The sequence below is a fragment of the Dermacentor andersoni genome, chromosome 6, assembly GCF_023375885.2.
Source record: "Dermacentor andersoni chromosome 6, qqDerAnde1_hic_scaffold, whole genome shotgun sequence".
Taxonomy (NCBI): domain Eukaryota; kingdom Metazoa; phylum Arthropoda; class Arachnida; order Ixodida; family Ixodidae; genus Dermacentor; species Dermacentor andersoni.
Window position 1 is genome coordinate 31,687,035 of NC_092819.1, and position 22,900 is coordinate 31,709,934.

Sequence of the window (22,900 nt, forward strand, 5' to 3'; positions counted from 1 at the left end):
ATCGTTTCGGGCATCCGGTGACCTGCGGACTGTCGTGAAGCAAATAAACCCATTCTGCACTCGCGTAGTGCGACGTATGTCACACGTACAAGAGAACACTGTGTTAGCGCTTAAACGATATTTACCTTAATATATTTCAACCTTGATATTTTCGACGCCGTCTGCCGACATGTCGCACTGGGCTCGCGCCTATTAAATGTTTTTATTCTCAGTACAAGCCGAAATCGGGGGATGGACGACTACGTTTTCTCTAACGTGATACGGACTTGGGAAGTGGATGCTCCGGTCGAATTCGAACTAAACCATCCGTGGTGGCGCAGCCAGAGGTGGCCGGGTGGCCGCTCCACACGGAACAAAGGGCTCCCCTGACGTAGCGGCCGATGTGCGCGTGCTTTCGCCCGGCCCGGTGCCGCCGCTCTTTCTTTTTACATTGGGGAGAGGGGATGGCGGTGCGGGGCTGGCTGCGGCTCACTCGAAGCGCGCGGCTCCCGGATCGGAGCCGAAGGAAGACGTCGGGGGAGAGGGGGTGCGGGCGCACTACGTGACCAGCGATCGGCGCCCGGTCACCTTCGCTGTTTTCGCCCCGCTACAGGCGGGCAAGAAGAGACGGCTCGCCGGGCTTTAACTAATGCCGCGCGCCGCTCTCCTTGCCTCCGGCCTTTTTTTTTTTTTTCGCCACGTACCCTCCCCGATGGTGAGCCGTGGTTACATTTTTAATGCGAACGAAAAGCGTTTCATGTTTGGCGCCTGCGCACACGGTCCAGTGGCGACAGCCCCGTACGAACTCGCGCCCAGGCTCGCTGGCGCTGAGCTTGTTTGGCCTGGTGCTTGCTTGATCCGACTCCCGCGGTTGTACGAGAAACCACCGGCACACCCGGTCGACCATTGCGTCAACTTCTCGGCGGCTGCCCGAACAGACGTATTTAGGCGGCCTTCGTCCGAAAGACGTTGTCATCTCTGGCGATACTAACTAGACTGGAACACGGGCTTCGAAATCTTGTGCACTGCTAAAGCAATGCATTGCGGATTATATATATATATATATATATATATATATATATATATATATATATATATATATATATATATATATATATCTGAGAAGAGCAACTTCGCGGTCGTATTTGGTTTATTTACCCAACAGTTTAGGTCACACCCAAACTATTGGGTAAATAAACCAAAGATATCCCCGCGAAGTTGTGCTTCTCATCTTTCTAAATACGTCTGTCCTATTGAAAAATACAGTCACTATATATATTAGACAAGGATGCTGAATTGTGCTAAGCGAAGACTGCATGTTCCTGGTAGCGAAACACCAGTGAGATGGAAAAACTTGGTACGCAATCGTTATCACGCGGAAGCGAGTCGTCAGCAGCGTAACTATAATCCCTTCATGTTGAAGTATTTTTTGTTTATCTCCTGCGCTGCCATTGTTCTTTGCGGCCAGGGTACGGTATTTCCTGCTTGCCCGGGATAGTCACATGGTTCTCACGGCACAACGACCTCTTTTGAAAATGAAGTGGCTCGCGATGGTGATCAACGACAGCTTGGCTACTCTGAGAGCAAGGTCTCTGCGTCTAAAAAAAGATGGAAAACAAGAAAAGCAGTTCGTCGCATTGTTGACGCATATGAAGAGCATGCTGTCAACAAAGCTGTGACTGCACTGTGTGATATTGCGGCAACGTTGGACGAGTATTGTGGACGTTTATGACTGGGTCTGTATGGTTATTATGCTATCTGTATACCTTCTGCCTGCATGAGTCGGCGTAATTACCTAACTGCGTTTCTAAGATAAAAATAACCGCCCGCTGAATTTATCTATTGACGACAGCTGTGCTAACCCATTTTGACATACATTGTTTTTAAGCTGGGGTGCGGCGGAGAAGAACAACCGCGACCTTTCGGAGCAATTGTTGCGGTCAGTCGCCACACTGTGCGCTTTGCCACACCCAATCTCTTTCGAGATGAGCTTCGATATAGATAATGCGCAGCGCGCACACACAAAAAAAGAAAGGTGGGCGGGGGGGGGGGGGGGCGGGAAACGCCACTTTCGAGAAGAATTGACGAAAATAGAAAAGTAGAGAAAGAGAGGCATAATGCCAGGCTTTGTAAGAATATTCAACGACGTTCTTCCGTACCCTACTACTCATACGCACTAACGTCTATTCGAGCTCTGTGTACGGCTCTAGGTTTAGCCTTCTCTTTGAGGCGTCAATTTATACATGACGCGCGTTTCCCACACACTTTCGGAGTGGTGTCGCCTGACCTGTGGTGTCGGCGTTAATCAAAATCCACCAGAAAACTTTTTTTTTTATGTGGGTTGCAACGAGAACGCTTTTCTTGTGCATTTAGCGAGATCATTACGGAGGGCGCTTGGCGACGCCGGCCGAAAATACGCCACTATAATACTTTCCGCGGAGTTGACCAAAATTAGAACAAAATATAAGCGGGAGCCAGCGTTTGGACAAGTCCACTTGTCGAAACGTTGTCTCCCGCTTATATCTTGTTCTAGTTTTGCTCATCGTCTTGGATTTCCATCTCCCGCCTTCCCCGTGTTTTCCCTGGGTTCCGCGGAGTTGGCACTTAACACTGCCATGGCGCCGCAACTTTTATTGCGATAGCAATTATGTGGACACGCCAAGCGAATTGCTGCCGGCGGCGTCGCCGTGAGGTTCCGCATACATTTAGGCATATGCATGCTTTACGCCATACCATGCTGTGCGACATGCGGCATATGCGGGTTACATTGCCGCACCATTCTGTCAGTAAAGTTGCTCATACCAGGTCTTATACGTTCTTTACAAAATTATTCCTCAGAATTTTGGGAATCGCAGCCCACAAACACATGTCGTGAAAGAAAACACACACACAGCGCATGCCTTTTATCTTAAATCTTTTCAGACTTAAATATTAAATGTGTGAAACATTAAAAGAGCTAAAACCTGAAAAATGATGCAATTTTATTGGCTCAGCTGTGCGTTACCTTCATGATTCGCCAAGGAAACAGGTTTCAAGCGCACCCGATACGGAAAAGTGGTGCTAAAGTCGCTAAGATAAATGTTGGCTTTAATGAGTAAACATGAATGAGCATCTTATGGCAAGATTTAAACAGAGGACCCCTAGCACAACAGCTAGTTTTTACTTACGTTTACTTAGTCAGCTTACGTTTACTTCAATTCATACTGCCCCTACAGCTACGAGTCTTACGCTTCGTGTAATATTCTTACAAATTGCTGTCGCATTCATTGCTTCGCGCTTATGGAGAAACTATGCTTTTGTTTGTTCGTTTACCATGACAACGGTTCACGCATTCCAGCACACAATTGATCGTGTAGGCCGCACTGCTTGCCTCGGTGTTCTTGTACTCGTACAGCTGCTAGGCAATGAAGAGAGCAATTTGCATTCGCAGACGATGGGGCGATTGATCCTGGTTCGCTTCGCTATTATAGTGAGAAACAAATCGCGAGCAGGCGCTGAAACGATTTGGTGGTCCCTGCAAGCGACAGCAGTGAACGGGGCTTAACCACGAACCAACGCAAATGCACTACTCGTCCTTTTTACATCATTCTGCGTTGCTCGTGTAGAGAAGCGGCTACGGTGCAACGTATCGATAGCGGCTGTCGAAGTAGTACTTCGCATCGGACAGCTGGTGCATGCTGCAGCTGTGCGCCAACTCCTTTTGCTTCGCGCCTTGGAATTGCAATGCGCTCAGCGTTACAGAAAACCACGGACGTAGACCGCACGTTATTTTTTGCCCCTCTTGCATTGTAATTCTTGCGATCTTTTTTTCTTTCCCCACTTTGTTGCTATGCGTTAAACCGAACCATATGGATGAAACCGCGTCCCCCTGATCTTCTACTACATGTGATCGATTTCGAATAATCAGTGTTACTGTCAGTCATTTCTTCTTTCTCCCGAAGAAATGAGAATACGGTTGGCCCGGTAGAACAGTCGGTTGTTCTGGCTTGTGAACCAGCACTGCACAGCGTTAACCATTCTGTTTTAAACCACTACGACCTCATTGTGTGCTAGCACTTACGTAGGGCCACAACAGCAGTCGGTACTTTTCCTCTCCGCGTTACAACCGCTTTGCGAGCTGGAATTAACTCCCCGGCAAAAAAACTCGCTGTCAGTTCGGATTAGTGGAATTCCGAAACACTCCCTTCTTCCTCCGCATCTCCCTTCGTCACCCATGCACAGATGGCGCTGCGTGCGGGTAAGCCCCCGAGCGCAGACGACACATAAGTCGAGCATGATGCAAGTGTGATGCATCGTTTCAAGCCGCGGCGGCGACAACCTCCCGCCGGAGCTCTAACCCGCTCCTGGTTCTGTTCTAGCCGCGCTGCCCTCACACGTCTCTCTCTCTCTCTCTCTTGTAATTTTCTTCTTTTCGTTCCGAGATTTAATTGCGCCCTCTGTGCCAACATATCTGCACATATCTCGCCAGCCCGTCGCTGCGGGTTCTACCCCTCTCCTATCGCCACTTCCTCCTTTCCTGATCTCTTCCGCATCGCGCCCTCTCCGCCAGAACGCTCTAGAGCCACCCCATCCAGCGCTACCTCTGCGCACGGCAAGGAGCTCACTCTCCTCCTCAAACCCTCCCGTTCTCTCGCCCTATCTCGTCTCGCCTCTTCAACGCTCCCCAAAACCACCTCGCTCCCCCTGGAAGCACGCAGAGAGAGTGAGAAAGAGCGGTCGTGACGTCAGCGGGCGCACTGCTTGCGTCAGGAACACGCCTCTGCACCCGCCCCTGTTCGACCGCTCCGTCCCGAGTGCGCCGTCCGCAGATACCGGAGACGGCAACCCGACGATCCGAGCTGAAGCCGGGCTGGCAAGGCGAGCCCCCGCGTCGCGTTGTAATCGAAGCGTCGCAGACTGCTGCTCCCGCTGTCGCCGTCTGCGGGGAGTGCTGTAGCTGGCGTCCGCCGCAGCGGGGGAATTTCGAGACGCGCAGATCAAACGGCGAACGGGGAAAATCATTCGAGTTTTAACAGTGGCGCGTTAGTGTCTACGGGAGCTTGCAGGGCAAGTATGGAGCGGTTCAGACCAGCTTGGGAGTGATGCATACATACACGGATTTGCTTTGGGTTCAACTTCCTGACCTGCCCACCGTTTTCCGGACAGAGTGAACACGAGGACGCGAGCCTACCATGCTTTGGGTTGCACGTAGTCCGAAGCCTTGAACTATGACCCAGCTCAAAACATCTATGTCATCGGAACGTTAACCCTGTAACAATCAATACGGTGAAATCTGTGACGCCATCGAGTCCGCGGTTTGGGTGCGGAACGCGAAACTCGGGCTTGAATTTTCACGGCAAAAATGACACAGGCTAAAATGACACATATTTTAAGTTAACAGCTCATACTTGTGTAATGTTTGTTTAGTGCTCATTTCAAAAAAAAAAAGAAAAAAAAAGGATGCGCGCATTGCGGGCGCATAGCGGAAGTTGGCAAGCGGTCAACCGAACGATCCCTAGCTATCTCTTTCTAGTGGGTTGTCTTCAAGACCTGGGTGTGTGCTGCATACTCGCGGCTTCCGAAGTGTCACGCAGAGTTGTGCCGATATATGCGCGCTCGTGTCTTGGGAAAAAAAAAAAATGCATTCCCGCATCACGGTGCAGCAGGACGCGAAACAGTGTAAAGTAAGACCAGAACAGGAAATAGCGTCTTTCCTGCCTACCGTCTTCTCATTGTGTCGCGTCCTATTACGCCGTAAAAGAAGCATAAACCAACCAGCACAGCAACGAAGAATACGTTTCAGTCCCATATGCTGTTGGTCACACAGGTAATGTCACAGCTTCGGCACGCCGAATGGTCTCGCATTACGGCCAGCGATGTCAACATTTAACACAACATGGAGGTTGTAGCACACGAGTCATGGCACGCCGTGGCTGTTGAGTGTTTGCAAAGTGAATAGAAATGTGTGAATTGTGGCGCTGTATCCCAGATGAATGTTGCTGCGAAGCATAACAGTTCGATCCATCTCCCGTGTCACAAAAGCAGACATACCTAGCAGGTCGTTCGCCCAGGTTACGCTGCTGTAAAACGGTCGGTAAAAGAAAAAGTCCGTCTGTTTGTATGAACTTGTGGATTTTATTTTAAAGGTCGTCGCGCTTGCGTTTCCAGAAAGGGGAAAAAGAAAAGAACGTTGACTGTTAGCCGAGGAAATGAAAGCCATACCCGTCAATTTTCGGACTTCATGCTCGAAGTGCTGGCATCGATGACGTTAGTCTTACGTCGTGGATTTCAGTAAGTATTCTCGCACATCGACGACACATGTACGGGCAGAGTCCACAAAATTTGGCAGACTCAACCTCGTTTGCTTACTTGCGATGACAATTTTGTTTTAGCGATCAACGATTTTATAGCACATTATCAATAATCGGTGACGTCACGGGTCGGTACATGATCACAGTCATGATAATATAAGCGTCATAATGATATATTTAAGTTTCCCGGATTTTTTTTTTTTTTATCGCCTGTTGCGAATAACATAATTCTATTCCTTGAGTTGCATTACTCAGAGAGGCAGACATTACTTGCACGAGAAATCGAAATACATACTCAGTTAATTAAAACAAATCTCTAAGTAGCTTCTCAATTACTTTACTGCACATATTTCGATCTCTTTCTTCGTTCAAACAGCGAGAGAGAGAGAGAATAAAAGGAAAGCAGGGGTGTTAACCAGTCAAGAGTCTCGTTGGCTACCCTACGCTGGAGGAATAGGGAAGGGAGCGAGAGGGTATAGAGACGTGCAAAGATAGTGCTTTTGCAGGTAGACGATTCCAGTATTTAAAACAGCGAAAGACTGGAATCGCCTACCTACTGAAGCGGTGCACCACTCCAGTCATTCATCGTTCAAGGCATTCATCGAAAATATGACGTATAGATATGCCCACCCCAGGGTATTTGAGATGTGAATTAAAAAAAAAAATATTGTAATTTGCGAATCGTAGAGGGTGATGTTGAAAGACGTATCCAATGCAATGAAGTTCCAGAATGACCAATTTGGAGATATGCGTCATCAAACTCGCCTTATAGATGCACTGCTGTTCAACTTACTTTTTTAACAATATGGTCTTTTATGCATTAAAGCAGTAAAGTAACTGGAACGCCCACGTATTTCGACCCACACTTTGGAAAATAATATCTCGAAGCTGGCGTCATCCTTGAGATCCTTGCAAGCTTACCGGCTACAATTCGTGGATTGCAATATGCGCCGTTAAGTAATTAGGCAGTTAATGAGTGCTTTTTTTTTTTTGTTAAATGTGTGGACGCGCGTTTTGATTTCTCATTCTAGTAATGTCCGCCTTTTCGAATACTCCAGCGTTAAGGACAAAAATTATGCCATCTGCCTCAGGGGATCTTTAAACATTCCTGAAACCCCGTTTAGCTCAACATCTTCGGATGCGTACAGCGCAGCTTTGAGGGGCGAAATAAAATACTGGCTCCAAGTGTATCGCAGACGTCATTGCGGAGCTATGCACAGCTGCTGCTGTCGGCGCGGATTTCACGTGAACTAAGTGAAAAAAATATAATAACCATTGACGTGAGCGCTGCTGTTGATCGACTTGTCCCTTTCAACCCTCTTTGTACATGCCGCGCTTCTGAGAGCCTGGTTTCTATACCATCCTCCAGGCGTTAAGTGCTTGTAAGGAGAGTTCACATTTGGGCACTTCAGGTGCCGTCGTTCAAAAGTAATTTCAAGAAAAGTGAAGTGTTTTTCTGTAGCGCCGGTAAGCGTACGGTTTACGCACGTAAATGCATTGACGCACTAATGTGTCGGGTGCAATCGCTCGCACTTCGAACGTGTATACCGGCGACGACGACGTCAATTTGGCTTGGAAGTCTAGACCTAACGGCACTCTGTCCTTTACGTGTTTTTTTTTTTTAATTCGTGCCTTTTATAATTTCCATAACCATAGCTTTCGAAGCCAGAGCTAACTGGCTGTAGAGCCCCACGCCTCGTTTAATTATGCGGGGCGACTTAAATACGAATCGCGTGCGTAGTACGGGCGGAAAACATGTATCAGTTTGAGTGAAGCGTTTGAATAAAGAAAGAACACACAAAAAAAGAACCTTTGTCGCGCCGTAGCAACAACAGATCTCGCAGAGCAATGAACGCTACCTCTGAACAGGCTGGAATGTCGTTAGAAGCGACCTCTTATAGTTCGTATACAACTGCGCTAAATCAGCAATGCAAAGTAGTGTGTACGGTTGTGATTATCGTCGTTACTCTCCCCTGCTCATTACTGATCCCTTACGGTCATCACTTCATCACGTGCAGTTGCCAGCTGGAAACCTCTGCTGATTTAAGGGACGATATTCTAATTGACATCAAGAGAAAAAAATGGAGCTGCTGGGCAGGTCACGTAATGCGCCGGTTAGATAACCGTTGGACCATTAGGGTTACAGAATGGGTACCAAGAGAAGGGAAACGCAGTCGAGGACGGCAGAAGACTATAGGTGGAGCGATGAAATTAGGAAATTCGCGTGCGCTAGTTGGAATCGGTTGACGCAGGACAGGGTAATTAGAGATCGCAGGGAAAAGCCTTCGTCCTGCAGTGGACATAAAACAGGCTGATGATGATGATGGAACTGTATTTCTTCAACCTCCCCTCTCCCTCCCCCCCCCCCCTAAATAAACGAAAAACAAAAAGAAGTCGTCGTCACAGCGAAGCACTGGCGCTGGGGGTATAGATCAAAATTTTAAAAAGAAAGAAAAATCACCGCCTCTTCCAGTTCGGGAAAATCGTCGAACAGCGAAGCTGTGTTAGTTACACCGTGTTACACTATGCAAGTCAAACTTCTCAAGCAGTCTATATTGTAAATACTTTGTTTCACCATTCTTTCACCTCACTTTCGCTTTTGCGCTAGGCAGCTTCTTCCTCTGGTGTTCGCACTATTCGGCCTTCCCATAGTTGCAGCTGGGATGGAATGTGCGGAACTACTAATCCAAAGCTCCGTATATTGGGCCCACCACTGGACTTGCGCGCGCTGCAATCGTTTTGACGCTTAGTTGGATTGGTTTGACAATTGACGTCTTTGTGTTTCTTAATGAGGTTACACACGCTCGGCTGCGACGGAGAGAACGACGTCAGTTACTTTAAGCCTGCAGTCCGCCGTTATCGCTTGAGTCCGATGTCTCGAGTTTGCTCGGTGGCGTGGTTAGCAGCATCCGCCCGGCCTTGCCGCTTGCGATCCTTCCAAAATTAAATTGCTTTAACAAAAGTAAATCTGTCCGTCACGTAAGACAATGAGTGGCTCATACCCCCTTAAGCAATTAATAAAGGGAAAATCAAACAACCACCCGTTCGTAGCAATTGCTACAAAGGAAACCCACACGGGTTCCTCGAAAGAAAAGCCTCAGAGTTGAAGAAAAATTCGTCCTGGTCCAGGACTCGAACCCGGGACCACCGCCTTTCCGGGGCATCCTCTCTAGCACCTGAGCTAACCAGACGGCTAGCTGATGGCAGGGCTACAAAGCAAACCCGTATGGGTTTCCTTTGCAATTACTACGAACGGGTGGATGTCTGATTTTCTCTTTATTGATTACTTCTCTACACCTTGCGGGTCTCCACAGAACTGCTACGTCAAACACTTGCCTTTGCTTCGTGTTGTCGACAAATTCGACTTCGCCCTGCCATATGCTAGCCGCCTGGTTAGCTCAGATGGTAGAGCGGCTGCCCCGGAAAGGCGGTGGTCCCGGGTTCGAGTCCCGGACCAGGACGAAATTTTCTTCAACTCTGAGAACCCGTATGGCTTTCCTTTACAGCAATTGCTACGAACGGGTGGATGTCTGATTTTCCCTGTATTAATTACGTCTCTCCACCTTGCGGGTTTCCGCAGAACTACTACGTCACCCCCTTAAGCAATAGCTCATACCCCGTAAACACGGCCTCCCCAATACGACGACAGAAGTGAAATTCTGCGCTGGAATGACGAGCGACAACGGAGCCAGCTGTGCAAGAATACGATGACGCTCGAGCAATTGCTAATGATGCTAGCTTTAGCGGACTCCGACAACGACGGCACATGGTCCGCATATAAAGAGCTTCTCCGTAAAGAAAGGAAGTCGGACTTTCTCTTTTAGTAAGCAGCCTTTTATTGCTAAATTAATGCAAATCTAGTCATGAAAAAAAAAAGAATACTTGATCAGTATAAGCTGATTTCTTGTTTCTCTACAGTATACCTTGAACATCCGTGCCCTTTCCGTCGCTTCTACCTCTCACTTTCTCACCGTGTCTGGTTAAATGGGATCCGCATAGTCGAGTTCTTAGCGCTTGCCTCCGAAAAAAAAAAAAAAGAAAAAAAAAAACATCTGATCAGCGGGTCAAGCGCGTCAGCTTTTATACCGTAGCCATCGAACGTTCCAGAGTAATCGCTGGTGACCGCATGTCTTCCAGAAAGTTCCACACGACTCGCGTCGCGTATGAAATCAGATTACACACGGTTCGGTGACAACAGACAGCCGATAGAGCGATCGATAACATTCGAGAAACTTCCGATACGTGCAGGCGCGTCCTGCGCCGTGCGATAGCATTTGCTGGGCGTTGAAACCTGGTTACCCGATAAAGATAAAGTACACGTGTCAATACGAACACAATGTCGTAAACAAGGGTCTCCGTTCCGCTTGCGCTTTAAACTTTGAAAGGAAGTTGCACTTCACCTTAAAAGCAACTTAGGCGGCAGTTCCGACTACGCAGGCACGGGGACGAATTTGTCTTTGCGTTAAACCTTCGAATGACACACACAGCGGGAGCGCATCATGCTTAATTTGACAAGTATCTTTAAGGCGCAAGCAGGAGACACGGCACAAAAGGAAGGTCATACACAGGACAGGCGCCGTGCCTTGTCACTTGTTTGCGCCTTAAAAAATACTTATCAAATACGCACCAACTAGGCCCATAGAATGTTCTAAACTCATCATGCTTAAGGAGGAGGAGGAGTAAATAACCTTATTGTGTCCTGAGGAACCCCTCCCCACCCACTCTTGGTTTAGTGGCCGATTGCTCAAAATTTCCTAGTTCTTCGTGGTTCTTGCTCCATGGTCCGTTCTATATGTGAATCGTATTTTACGTATACATCGGCTCTCATTCAAAGGAATACTGCACGCTAGCATCGAATTAATGTAATAGCATACAACAGTTCTAGCTGATAGGTGATGTCTGAAACATGGCGGCCATGACGTGTATACGGCTCCGCGATTACCTCCGGCATATGCAGTTCGCAAAGGCACAACCATCGATAAATGTTTCTGAACATACTCAGAGGGAACCGTCGCTGGGGCGAGGATTTGAACGCCGCCTATTGTTTGCAAACCGAACCGCTGGTGTACGTCATAGTGCAGTAAGATGGAAAGCTGGGCCAGTTGGAATCTATGCATTATTTGGATCAGCGCCGAAAACGACGGCAACACAGATCCTAAAAAAAAAAAAAAAAAAAAAATACTGATTTTGCGTTATCGTTTCTCTGAACAGCAAGGTCACATTTTATGGTTCGAATATAACGCTTGGTGCTGTTACAATTGCCTGGTTTGTCACGAAAAAAAAAAAAAGAATTAACCTTCGTCTGCGGCTCTCAGATGCACCCCCTATCTATTAATCGAAACCGATCTTGAAGGCCATGCCCTGCCGTAACTGCAAACGCCGGAAGTGACATAGCCGCCATGTTTTAAACATTACTGGCTGCGATGGGTGGAGACGGAAGAAAATCTGCTGTTTTCTCTTGACAAACCAGGCAACGATCCGGACCATATTAAACCTGATCTCGCTTTGATATTTGCGCAAGAACAAAGGATCTGTAAGGGCAAAAATGCAAGGGCGCTCCTTTGGTGCTGCGCAGAACATGATGGCTGTGACGTCGCGTGGTCTTCTGCTCCACGGCGATGCATGACCTCCGAAATAAGAGTTCCATTACTCGCAGGGGTATGGCGATGCGGACATTACGAGGTGCGCAGACGAAAGCAACTTCGCATTTCGTTTTCCCTTACAATCGAGGCAAGCAACAGTGCCAAGTATTGTATTGAACGATCCATGCCATAAGATAGGTTTTCGCCGGGAAATTTGAGTGAGCGGTAAACCCAAGCTTTTAAAGGGAAAATGCGGGTCACTGTAGCGCTGCAACTTCTGGCGCGCGCCATCAGGAAAAGCATAGCATTCGAAATTAGCGTTTGCTACTTAGATAGCCGTCGTATACCGCCGTGTCGTAAACCCGACGTCTATGACGTGCTTCCCGCTTCCAAAATCACTTCCGCCGCATTCAACCAGAAGAAAAATGAAAAAAAAAAAAGCATAGCCTTTAAGATCAACATTTGAAATCCAGAGGGCGCCACCTTATGGGGCGTAGATTTGGACACCGCCTGTTGTGACAATTATGCGAATGGTGGAGGCCCCTTTGCACCGTTGCCGTTGTTAGCGCCGCCGTCGTGCTGTCGCGGTATCGACGCGCATACGCGGCCTGGGCGTGGAGAAGGCCTCCAGGCAAGCGAATGCATCGTTACGCTTCCACTCAATCGCCCCTGCCAGAGCCAGGGCAGTGTTCTGGCACCTTTCTTTTTTACCCAGCGGCCATGGTTCTGGCATCCACCACCGGCACGAGCGTTGTGCGCACATTGATTGATGATGTATGGGGTTTCATGGCGCAAAGGCCAGGAATGGCCAAAGAGCGCCATGCCTGTGGTAGTGGGTGTGCAGTGTAACTATGATTACTATGAAATTGGTGTGTCGTGGCTGTAAAGGGGCCTTAAAATTACGCTCTAAAGCGCGTAAAATCTGTAATAAAATTATGGCGATGACGTATGACTTGTACTATGAACATTTCGATGCATATAAAAAGAATGATACGATAGGTAAAATATATCAGATTATGAGAAATGCCAGAGCACTACTGCCTCCTTAGAGCCCTTGAAACACAAGGGCCTGGAGGCATGTGCTATTCAAAACAATTATCGCAGTGGCATCCTCTCGAGAGAGGAGGCGCTACGAATTCATGGGACAAATAACATGTAAGACCACATCTCTAAGATAACGTAGCACTGTGTCTGTATTAAAAAGCGGTTCTGGACCAAGGAGCATTGCAGGATGAAGAAGAGGAATGTGCTGTCGGTATGCTAATGAAAAATGTCTCTTTCTCTCAGATTCGGCTTCCCGACACTCCAGGAGGACGTGGAGTACGGTCAGCCTCTCCCCGCATCTACCACAGGTTGGAGGCTCACTTCCGGTGAGTAGAAAATTATGGGTGCCAAACGTGTGTCCTATTCTGAGACGACTGAATAGGACATCTGTTCGGCGTGATTTTGCAGTAGAGGGCCAGAATCCTAACTGTGGTTTTATCAGGTGGAGCTTATTATCCGTTTCCGCGTCCCACATGCGTTGCCAGTGGTCTCGCAATCTCCTTCGCAAGAAAGGTCTCAGATCTGTGACAGGCACCGCAGCGGTAGGGTTAACAGCTTGCGATGCGATTGACGTGGCCATCTCGTCCGCCAGAACGTTACCCTCGATGCTCCTATGGCCAGGCACCCAGCATATAATGATATGCTGGTTAGATCTGTACGCTTTACACAAGACGGAATATAGTTCATTAAGTACTGGATTTTTGTGTGTATAAAGTGACATCAGGCCCTTCACGACACTTAGGGAGTCTGTGTATATCGCTGACTTTTGGAGTTTTGATTTTTTTATATGCTTCACGGCAGACAGTAATGCGTAGGCCTCGGCCGTAAATATACTTGTTTCCGGGTGTAGTACATCGGATTCTGAGAAGGATGGGCCGACGGCAGCATACGACACCCCGGCATTAGATTGATTGGCGTTTCTTCTGCTGAGCAGTTGCTTGCGTACAGCGCCCCGGTTCATACGCTGGTCCGAGTAAAACGGACATTAAAACGTCAAACTAAATCTATCTAATATTTCTTTTGGCTCTGGCAAACACCGACGATTTTCCATCGGTCTCGTCATGTGCAGCATTGATGGCGCAACGCCTCCCCAGCACTCTTCATCATGTCAGCGTTCTCAGACGCAGCAAGCGTAATGCTATGCCTCACTATCGCTTTCAAAGCTTTTTTGCATCGGGTGAAAGATTTTTTATATATATATATTTCATTTTCCGCCTTTTCTAGCCTGCCAAGTATCCGCGCACAGTAGCGCCGACATTTTCGCGGGTCCCGGGAATGCATAATTTATGAATTCAGCTCAACTTACGGCTCCTCTTTAGCATGCCCTTAAGTCTACATACGACTAATTTTTTTTTTTCGTCTGCTATACATATCGTCTTTGAAAGACGCAGAAACTCTCGGTACGTTCAGTAGGAGCCCGCTTCAGCGTAGCAGAGGTGGGCGAGATTTGAAAGCGAAGGGCATTCATGAGTTGCAAACTAACTTCGCGTGCACTTTCCATATAGGAACTAATTTGCCTCGAAATCGACTTTTGAAGGAGGCGTTCGTCGTCCCACGCGCAGACCTCGCCGGAGCGAACACGGCGCGCATTGATTTCGGAAGCTGCGTTAAAGAAGACAGTCCTCGGCAGGCCGCACTCGAAAGCAAGCGGTCTAGCCCCCCCCCCCCCCTCTCATTCTTTTTATTCTGTTTTTAAGCCTTACAAATCGAAGCTCACCCGAATGCGCGCGCACATGTTGCGACGGAAAAGTCGCTCATTCGCCTAATGGAATGGCCGCTGCCAGAGATACGCCGGCGCCTGCAACGGGGACTTTACGCAGACCTTCAGCGAAATTGAGAGAAGCAGTCCGTTTCTCTTATGTCCGTAGGTTAACTTTCGTAATAAAAAAAGATGTATTGCAGTTGTACCGCCCAGATCGAACATAAGAAAGAAGAGGGGGAAAAAAAGAAAGAAAGTAAGAAGCATGAACCAATGAAGTCACCAAGGGAAGGCGTGCTAAAAGAGGACCGTTCTGCTTCGGATCGAAGTCTCTCGAATTCTGACGTGCACAGCGGCGCACGGCGTAGATCTGCGCCTCGCATTTACTCAACAGCGCCGCTGCGTCACGATAATGTGACGAGGGTGCATAGGCAAACAGTTTCGCGGAAGCGTACACCCATTACGGCATCGCAGGAGGGGCCGGCGATGTCGCACTGCTGTTCTTCCATTGAAAACAGGCGCACATGCACGCCCTTGCAAAGGCGATGCCGCCCGTTGAATAGCTGTGCCCCGGGGGGTGGATCCTGGGTACCGTTCGCGAGTGTAGAAGGCAAATGCATAGAAGGCAGTAGGAGCGTTAGAAGAGACAAATTTCCTAATTTGACGAAATCGAATACGAATACTCGAGAAAGGTGTCCTTCGAATAACGACCCGACTATCAGATATTTTCTCATTTCTAACACGACAACATCCGCTAATAGCGCTAGCGGCGGCCGGACCAACTTCGGTCGCGAGTTCGCGCTGTCTGCGCAAGCAGGCCTGCGTAGCCAGGCAGCTACCAATACGCGCGAACCGTTCAACGTCATTTTCAAAGTGTCTTTCTCACTTGGCTATCGAATGGTACGTGGTACGTGAACGATGCGCTTAAGCGCGTACGTGCGTGGCTTGAGTGAGCCATAAAAGTCACGCCATGAAAACAAAGTGCGCTTGGGCGGCTGTGTCGACCCGCTCAAACTCAAGGACGATGACCTTCGGCATGATGTCGGACTACTGCCTGGCGTGGATCACGCAGACATCAAGGATTATCTTGTGAATGCAATGAGCTTCATGACCAGCTAGCAATTGAAAGCCTGCAAGTCGATGGAAGGTCCCAATTATCTGTCGAGCGACTGGTTGCAGCAGCCGTGAGTCAAAGTGCTCGAATGACATGATCGCCTTCATTACGGGATTTACTGTGTGTTCTCCACTTGCGTCGTTAAGGTAGCGTTAACATTGCTTCACTGAAATGAACCCCGAGAACTAAACACCAATTCCACAGCCTTCGTAATTTCTGTGCTGCGTCAATTCTGCTAGTCTTGCCAAAACAGCTTTTTTTTTTTGCCCTCCCAGGTTCGTAATTCACAATCATTCAATGAAAAAGCCACTCACACCATGACTTCTCGTGGAAGGAGACGGCGAGGTGCTGGCTGCACACACGTTCACCGCAGGCCTTGCAGAGGCATGCTCCCACATAGCTGCTCTGCTCATTTACATTGAGGCTGCAGTGAAGGAGAGATATAACCGGGTATCGAGAAGAACCCAATCTGGGCAACATTCCTGTCGCCTGGCTTGTTTCTTGCGTAATTGATGCAGCCAAATAGCACAATTCACCATGACGCCGAAGCTCAGTTGACGCACGGCAACGGCGCGTAGTCTGTCCGGATGCGCGAACAGTGTACGTAGACCTGTTCAGTAAACAATTACCAACAGCACTGCGCACGAAACACTGAAACGTCCGTGCTTGTCTGTCAGCGACTGGTCAAGTCCACAAGGCGAACGGCGGGCCCAAAGATAGGGATCAGATATGTTCGCGCGAGAAAGATCGCTGTTATTCTTCCGACGCTCCGCGACAGACGCGACAGTAAACATGGCGCGGCTGCTCCGGCGACGCTGTCGCCGCCTCGCGGATCGAGCTCAGTGCATGCCCCCCAAACAAAACGAAAGGTGAAGTTCGTGTGGATGTTCGCTTGGTAAACAAATTACTGACACTATCGGACACATGCATGTAATGACGTTCACAACAGGAAGCCCAGTGAATTGAAGAGCTTCTACATGAGTGATATTTGTTTTCCGTTATCAACTCTGCTGGCAGCACCATCATTCGGAGCTGTCTTCACCTGCACTGATCCGCCTTCCTCGAGACTCCGTAAGTGTTTCATCAATCCCTTGTATTCGAACAGAAACGAATATTCAACAATTTCGACATAGTGAATTCTGGAGTCGAGTACCAATTAGATAGCAGGGGTAATTCGATTCATATTCTAAATTTCGTATATTCGCACTGCCCTGACGAGCCGGCATCACGCATTGCGCAGCAGAGGCAACGGTCCCCTTAAAAAAAAAAAAAAGAAATTATGAGGTTTTACATGCCAAAACCACTTCCTGATTATAAGGAACGCCGTAGTGGAGGACTCTGGAAATTTCGACCACCTGGGGTTCCTTAACGTGCACCTAAATCCAAGTACACGGGAGTTTTCGCATTTCGCCCCCTTCGGAATGCGGCCGCCGTGGCCAGGATTCGATCCCGCGACCTCGTGCTCAGCAGCCCGACACCATAGCCACTGAGCAACCACGGCCAGTGCAACGGTCCCCTCTCTGGCCTTTGTGTCAAACTCTGCGAAGAGGAGCAGACCGCGAATCTTGACGGCTCGGAGCGATCTTTATCGAGGCGCCCTTGTCCGGCGACTTGGCACTTGCTAGTAACACGACATGTCGTAAGACGTTAAATTCTTTCGCGCCTCTCAAGGTGTCGTTGAGAGGAACTCAAGCCGCTGGACTACATTGTGTACTATACATATGGCGTTGCATCGCGGTTGTGTTCCGAACTTGACACGCGAAGTTGCGTAACTCGCGGAAAATTTTCGCGCGAGCTTTTGATAAAGAAGAAGAAGAAGAACACTGGTCCCCAAGGAACTGCTTCGTACGTGCGTCAGGCAGCGTACCCCAGTGCACTTACATGTGTACTGTATGCGAATCTCACAACAAAACAGCGCGAGTATGACGAGAGAAGAAGGCACGATGTGCGAGCTTATTCTGTGCTGAGGTGGTTTTCCTAGTGATTCTTAGTCATGTCCGTGTGATATAACACATGGATCATGCTATGCACACTACAGAGTGCGCCCCCTGCTGGAAATGGCTGGGTGGACGGCGCACAGTTGCCGCACAGTGATGCTGCCACATCCCATGTAAGGCTTTGTCATTTGAGCCGTACAGTGGTTTGACAATCGAAACGTACACTCGCCGGGAATTCGGAGTCTGGTTTATACTTCTATAGTTCGTGCACCCAACCCGGGAATTTCATTAATATTTCTTTCTAACCGAATTAACCCCAACTTGTTTTTAACGTAACCCAACCTAACCTAATCTTGCACCAACCTTAATTTGCATGTTAACACATGCTAAAGAAGTGGCAAGTTTCGCCAATACGAGAATTATCATTCTCTAGGTGACGCTGCATCGTCGAGCACGCAGCCATTTCCGGCAGGGGCGCACTACGTATGGGTAAAAGATCACTTATATGGGTGCACCTGTTGTCAGTCAAAATGCGCTTCAATAGCAAGCTTCGCTGCAGTACCAACTCAGGGTATCCTGTTCAGATACACCTAAAAAAAAAAAGAAAAAGGAAACCTTTGGCTTCTTACTGCTGAATCCGCTTCCTCTAAAATTTATATTTGTGCTCCTTCATTATTTGACCACTGGTACCCGTCACGTTAGACACAGCTCTTCTGGGCCAATCTTCATTATACCCAGCTAACTGAATCTGTTGACGCTGACGAAATTTATATCATACGCAGGTGTGTCAAATATATCATTAATGTCAGACTAGAATTTTCGACGTAACTAAAGTTACAATCTGTCGTAAATCTCGAACAATTATGATGAGCTCGTATACGTTTGACGCTTTTGTAAGCACCGAGCGCTTAAAAAACACCCCAATGCGTAAAAGACCACGTTCAGCGAAGAAGAATGATCGCCAAAATAGTCGCATCGACCAGTAGCGACGTTGTTTAGACATGTAGCAGTGCATTTGATTATGAGTGAGCGCGGGGAGTGAACTACGGGCCCGATGGATAGAACAGGTGTTCGTTGCCGTATCCGCGCGCAGCTGTATCTATAGCAGAGGTCGGCATCTTGCTAGCGGCGCGTCTAGACAGACGAAATCGTCTGGTTTTACTGGGATCTTAGAAAAAAAGAAATCCCCTCGCGCCGGTGCTCTTTCGGCGGCGACCACCCGAATCCTATTTACGATTATAACTACTTCTAAGGACAGTCACGTGATCGTGCCACTTCTGCAACAGATGAATAACGCCTCATTATGGGGCGCGCCTTAACGGCCTTCTGCAGCAAAACTGCAAAGCACGCCGACAACCACCTGGAACTCGGAGTTTCCAAGCTAGCGAGCTTTGGTACCTTCGCAAAGCCGACGTGCAACCGTACCGATACATTGCACCAGCCAGCGCTCCAACTTTTCCTTTCACAAGGGCGGGGGTGAAGAGAGAGGGAGAGGACGTCTGACTCATCCAACCAACTTTTTGAAAAAGGAAATATAGCAAGAGCACGCAAGTCAGAAGACTCGAAGCGGCTCCTTACCTTCCCTCGACGCTGCCACGGCCATAGAAAGGAGTCTGGACCGCTCATGATGTGGAGGGCGTCGTCGGGTCCCCCGTGGAAATCGGGGAGGACCGCAATGTGGGGGGTGGTTGTACACGCAGTCTCGGATGGCACCTGTGTAGTCGGGACCTGTTCCTTCCGGGCCGCACAAACTTTGTCGGAGCAAGCAAAAACGAGTTCTCGTATGCTCGTGCGCCAGCGCAAAAAACACACACACAAGCACTGCAGGCGGGTTGAAACATGCCCTCCCCGAGGCCTTCACAACACGAAGCGACGGCGGTGAGTCATTGCAGACGGCGATCTTCTGCGAACGTAGATGGTTTGCCTCCCGTCTGCCAGAGGACGGCGTCGTTCCTGCACAGGCCGCAGGGGAAGAAAAGAAGGTCAGGCTGGGCAGACTGGGGAAAGGGCCGGTTTCCCAGGGCTGCTTTATCCCTAATGCAGGCTACGGCGTGATTGCGGACGCGGCGGCGTTCGTCAGGTGTTGCTGGCGGCGATCCTCAGACGCGATCGAAAGGCGACCCCACTTTCGAGCTGCGCAGGTCGCGAACCACAAGTGATATTGCTGTTCGTACCCGTTCGTTTCAATGTGCGGGCGGCGGGTTGCGGGCCTTCGGTTTCTGGTTCTCTGCTTGTCGCTCATTGGCCGTCAGTGTTTGTCACTGTCATTGGCCGTCAGGTATGAAAAAGAAAAAAAATCTGTTTATGAATGCAAACAAGTGTAATAGCGAATAAAACTAGAGAATCGTGCAGTGAGTCAACAATTGCGTCTCGCTTGCACGTATATAGGGGAGGCAGACGATGACGATGGGAATCGCTGAGTAAACTTCTACAGAAAAAAAAAAAAGGTAATGAAGAAAAGAAAGAAGGAGTGGTATGGCTCCCGGAGTATCGGCTCCGCAACGCGCTTATCTTACCTCATGCAAGTCGCCTTCTGATACACGACCTTGTGTTCCTTCTCAGCAGTGTCACGGTTCTGCGGAGCTTTTGCTTGTCCGCCATGTTGCGCAGGCGCGCGTCGTGCGCGTTGCGCAGCTTTTCAACCAAGACTGCGACATAATAGCCTTGGGTGCCATTATCAGGGTCGCATCTTCGATTTCCGGCAGCGGAGTTTGTGTTATATTGAGGAAACAGGACCGATCGGGGCTGCTGCGGCGTCCTGCAGATGTGCGCGAAGTGACACATTCCGATTCCCGGCCGCATTGCAATGTGATCGTAATGAAAAAGAAGTCGCGTAGTTTGTTTGTTTATTATTTATTTATAGATACTGCAATCCCACATTTTGGGATTTTAGCAGGGTGGGAAAAACAATCAAATGCAGAATACAACATAGCAGAGTGCAAGTAAAAAAAAAAGAAACAGTCGCAGGTTGAAGATTTAAGTGCACGCTAAAGAGCTAGAGGTGCTTCAGAATAAACCAAAACCAATCCATCGCTCTTAAATAAAATCTATCCGGATACTTACACCAACGCTACCTGCCACAATTGTGGAGATATAGCCACGTTAGATCACATGCTCTGGCGGTGTGCCCGGTCACGCTCTATCATCGCTAACAGCTCGGCCAGATGGGAGGCGGTTCTCCGCAGCCCTCTTCTGGCTGACCAACTCTGGGCTGTCCAGCAGGCCCACGATGCGGCCGAGAGGCTCGGCCTTCCGGTTCCCACGTGGGAGCGGCCCGCTTCGTGAAGACTCACGATCTGCAGGACTTTAATTATTATTAAAGTTTTACCATACCATACCATACCGTCCTCTTCTACCACTTAGCCGTGTCTCACAGCGCTGCGGCAGCTTCTGCATGCGAGATGGCATCCATTATTGAGGGCAGCTATTGTAGAAGGTACTGAGCATTCCAAAAGTTTAGCCTTGCGTCCAGGACCTTGTGCATACATTATAATGCACGGTCCGCGAATCACCGTAACGCTTTATGCTTCGCGGCTTTGTTGCCGAGTGTGAGGTGATTGATACTCGATCGGTCGATCTCGACGAAGCGTACCACAATCGTCGATGCAGCGAACTGCATGTCGCCATTTCCGCAGGGTACGTCAGCAGTTCTTGGACTCGCAACCGCGATGCATTTATACGCTGCTGCTGCTGGCCGAGCAGAAATCGTCGCTCCCACATCACCGACGAAGGGAACTGCGCAACTTTGCGCGCGGATGTCGGGGCGATAAAGAAACCGCAGCATTGCAGAATATGAGTCGAACCGTGGGGTGGACATTGCGTGGGAGACCTCGCTTTCGAGATGCCGCACAGAAAAGAACGCCGCTACGGAACTCGGAGGCGAACTCTGGAGAGACAGTGAAGAGATAGCGTTCTCTTTCTTCCTTTCTTTCCCCCCCCCCCCCCCCCCCGCCTTTCGCTCCTGGCGAGCCTGCAGAGAAGTGTGGCCGAGCTTCACTTCCATACGCCGTTCGCATTTCAAAGCGGGGCAATAAAAAGGTGGCTCCTATACAGGAAGCGCTCTTTCCGTTTGCATCAGCCAGATAGGCACGACGCCAGGAAAAGTATAATAAAAGAAAGAAAGGGGAAGACTGAAACACCGAGTTGTAGTAGGAAGTCGCGAAAGGAATCGCCCTTCTAACATATCTCGGGGATGCCCGTAGCAGTTCTAGCCACGTTTCTTGTCCCTTTTCTTTCTTTTTCTTTTTTTTTTCTTGGCGTGTATGCAAAACGAGCATGGCCGCTGTGGTCTTTCTATCGCCCGCTCTGGTGTCTGGTAACCCGGCCAATTCGGTTTATCGGAGTACGCGCTCTGCGTCACTTGCCAGTTTCTCTGGAGGTTGCGTCTTCCTTGACGGGTAATGCTTGCGCAAGAACTACTCGTGAAGATACGGCAGACGGGCTTTCCTGCGAGAAGCATAGTCAGACACGTCGAACCACTCGGGAGTCCGACGTAAATCATACCCAGCGCGGAAGACGGCGGTGCTGATTACAACGAGTTGGAATTGTCTTCCGGTTTCGGATACCTTAATGAGGTGATGAAATTCAGACCTCGTTTCAGCGGCTGAGCTGCTGGTTTATTACTTTGCCCCGTGTTCTGCCTCTGTGATAACTGCTTTGGCGAACGTTGTGCCGAAGGACTTCCCCCTTGCCGTTCGTTGCTTGGTTATACATTTACGAGTATCAGCGTCGACAAGTTCGATAGCCTTGAAAATTTTAAAGGAATCGATAGTCCACTTGGCTGCGTGTTCCCGGCCGTGAAGTTGCATGGCGGTGTGCTATGCTATCAAACAGTTCGCAAACAGCTCCCCCCTCCCGACACGGGCAGAATAAAAGCGCGCTTAAACAGTCGTAAATTCAAGTTCTTGAGATAAGCGTAGTTTAAGTTAGCTCATTTATAGGCCACGCTCGATATATCGTTCAGTGCGCGTGAAGTAGTCTGTGTTCTCGAAGATATTAACAACCCTATGTGCGAACGTGTGGAGCCGTTGTCGTGACAGCGGCTCAGGTGAAGGTTGGCTCATGATATTATCGGAGAAAAGTGCTAGAGCTATGCGCAGACATCGAGCAATCGTGGTGGCTTAGTGAGTGGGGCGCTTTGTTGCTGGGCCGGAGGCCACATTCAGTGATAGGCACGGACGGACGAACAGGTGGATGGATGTATGATTATGAGCAACCTATTCAAGATGGAGTGGTGGCGGAAGCCTCCTACCTCT

The 22,900-nt window shown here is 49.0% G+C and overlaps 1 long non-coding RNA gene across 1 annotated transcript in view; it reads left to right on the forward strand.

Moving 5' to 3' along the window:
• The first annotated feature begins 4,730 nt into the window (after positions 1–4,730).
• LOC129382286 (uncharacterized) overlaps positions 4,731–22,900 on the forward strand; it is a 32,815-nt gene continuing 14,645 nt past the window's right edge. The window contains exons 1-2 of the long non-coding RNA XR_008610384.2: positions 4,731–6,249; positions 13,139–13,221. This is a non-coding gene — a long non-coding RNA (uncharacterized lncRNA). The remainder of the gene's footprint in view (positions 6,250–13,138; positions 13,222–22,900) is intronic.